Source organism: Rhea americana, unplaced genomic scaffold (assembly GCF_003343005.1).
Source record: "Rhea americana isolate MKP2758 unplaced genomic scaffold, rheAme1 scaffold_576, whole genome shotgun sequence".
NCBI lineage: Eukaryota > Metazoa > Chordata > Aves > Rheiformes > Rheidae > Rhea > Rhea americana.
In genome coordinates, this window is record NW_028186730.1 from 91,999 (window position 1) to 95,175 (window position 3,177).

A 3,177-nucleotide genomic window follows, 5' to 3' on the forward strand; every position below is an offset into this window, starting at 1 on the left:
AGCCCCGCGGGAGCGAGGGGCAGCCCGGGCGTGCGGCCGCCCCGGCCCCGCGCTGCCCCTCCGCCGTTCCCGTGCTTCCGCCTTCTTTCCGTTGTTGGCTTCGCTTTATGAAGCCAAATGCATTAAGGCAATACATAAAGGCCACGTGATTAGTAAAACTTCGTGTTCGCTTTTACTAGAACAGAGAAATTAGAAGGCTCTGCAGCTCCGGCGCTCAGTCTGCGCAGCGGCCCCGACCGGCTGAGCCGTTCCCGGGGGCCGGGGCCGTTCCCGGGGGCCGGGGCCGTTCCCGCGGGATGCCCACGCTGGAGCCCGTCCCCCCAGGGCCTGGGGGTGCTGCAAACCGGGCTGCAAACCAGCAAACTCATTGCACTGGTGAGCAAGCGCCGGGCCGGGCCGCGCCACGCCACAGCGGCACGCCGGGCTCCGGCGCCGCTGTCCCCGGCCTTCCCGACCCCACGGTGCCGGCGGGCGGCTGCGGGAGAGGCGCAGCCTGCCCCTGCGGGTCACGGGCCGCTCGCGGGGGCGGAAAGGCCCCGATCGCTGCCTGATGCCGCGGCGGCWGCACCGTGCTTCCTCCTCCTCCTTCCCTGCCGCGGCTTTACCTTCCCGGGAGCGGCGCTGGGAGCCGCGGACGGGCCTCGGTGATGCTTCTCGGCAGGCTCCCGGCGCGGAGCCCCGGCTGCTTCCTGGGAGCGTTCAAACAGCGCGAGCAAGGCACGTTCGCTCTGTCAGCGCGCGCGAGAAAGCGCGGAGCCAACGGTGCCGACCCCGATAAGGGATTTGCCGGGAAGCCCGAGCGGCTCAGAGACATTTCCAGTCCTGCCTGATGGCCCAGATTCCTCTCGCCCGGATTTGGAGAGCTGAAGAGAATAAACATGCCCCAGAGGGCTGCCGGCAGCCTGCAATTACTGTAATTAGAAAAGGTGGCTTAGGACCAGCTCAGGATCTCAGCCTGCTTTATGAAAATGCAAAAACGCACCAGGAGGTCCAGCACTAATAAACGGGGGCTGATTGCAGAGCTGCTGCCTTTGTCTCACACTGCTTAGTGGGGGGAGCACACGCGTGTGTATGTACACACGGGCATGTACACGTATGCACATGCATGCCTGCACGTGCACACATGCATGCGTGTGCATGCACGCGCCTTGCTGAGAAGAGCAGCAGAGCGGTTGAGAAGGCAGAGGCAGATGTGGAATTTTAATCTGTGACGTTGTCCCCTGGAAAACGGCTCGATTTGTCTTTGCCGGGTGCAACGCAACCGCAGGAGCTCCGAATTCCTGCCCGGGCCGGCCCTGCTGTCCAGCCATTGATTTCTTTCTCACAGCTGATATTTTTCACTGCAAGAATTCATCTTGTTGGCAGCTCCGTGTCCGGCGGCTCTCGCCTCCCCCAGCCCGGCTCCCGCAGGGCTCCGCGCTCTCCTTGAGCGCTGTGCCGAGGTCAGCACCGGGCTCGCCGAAACCCCAGGGAGAGGCAGCAGGAGCAAAAGCCGTGCGCGGCGGGGGGGTGCCGCCCCCCGGCCCTGCTCTCAGCACGCACCAGCCGCGTCTCCGCGCCCAGCGAGGCCCAGTTGGGCCCCAGCACAGCCCAGCTGAGGCAGCACTGCCGGCGGGGGCCCGAGCCGTGGCCCCTCCGCTCCCCAGCTGCCGGCTCTGCCTTGCGCATGCAGGCATACGGCGTCCGGCCCCGAAGACAGATGCCTGTCAGCACCCGCCAAGGACCCGGCAAGTATTTAAAAACATAAATTAAAACAAATTGCATTTTTATATTGCAAATAAGGGCAGTTTTATCGCTTTTATTGCATAACAACCATTAATGAAGTGCAGTTTCAGGCACCTTAATTGCTCGGAGAGTAAAGTTCAAGTCCTCGCTCTGCGCAGGCTGCAGGATGCCGTGTGTCACGCGAGTACCTGGCAGCCTGGAAACCAAGTGAATTTATGGTCCCTCTGGGGCCACGTGCACGGCGTGCCCTGCAGCACGCCCCCGTGCCGGTGCGCACACACTGCRCGCACGTCCATCGCACGCGCACATGCGAGAACCCCCCCAAGGGTGCGTAACAATTTCTAGTGAAAACAGGGGCAACGACGTGCAATGCACWGATGTGCAACGTGCACACACAGGTGTCTGCTCTGCACACACGCGCCYGCCCCGCTGTGTGCATGCATCAGATGTAGAGGCATCCAACGTGCAAGGGATGCTTCTAAGTGTGTGTGTTTCATAAGCCCAGTAACACACCTCCAGGCCATTTGCACACATGTGCCACACAACACACGCCTGTGTCTATAGCACAARCCTGTCACACACCTACATTTACACAAGGCTGCATATGACATCCATATGCTGTACGTACACGCAGCCTACAGTTGTGTCTATCACACACAAACCTTAACAGACTGACACACTCACACAGGCCTGTGTGTCACATCGTAACGTGTCACACGCAATCTGTAGCACACACACACACACACATTCACACCAACACAGGTATGCACCATCTGTGTCGCAAACTGATGAACACCTGTGAACATATGCACCACTCACCCTGCACGGCGAAACGCACACGTGCCACGCACACTGCACACTGACACACAGGAACACACCGCACACACTTTGCACACCAACACACATGCATGCACAGTGCACTGACACGCGAGGACACACTGCATGCTGCACACGCATGCACCATGCACTTTGCACGCCAAAACTTGTGCACCACACACATTGCACTGCTGCACAAGGACCACTGTCCACGTTGCACACCTGCACACACCTGCTCCATGCACTTTGCATGCTGAAACACGTGTGCACCATATGCGTTGCACATTGCCGCACAAGGACACACTGTGCACGTAGCACACCTGCACACGCGTGCAAGGCGCGTGCACATCCCCCTTGCACACGCGCGTGCACACAGCGCCCGCCTCCCGCAGACCCCTCGGCACCAGCGCCGAGTCGTACCCGCGAGCGCCGGGTAGGGTCGGACCGGGCCGGGCCGGGCCGGGCCAAACAGGGCCGGGCCGCGTGCACGTACCTGCCTCCGGAGCGCGGCGGGGCCGGGCGGCGCAGGAGCCGAGCCGAGCCGAGCCGAGCCGAGCCGRGCCGGGCCGGGCCGAACCCCGCACCCCGGGGTGAGCGCCGCGGGGCCCCCCCCACGTCCCGCGCAAAGCCACGGCC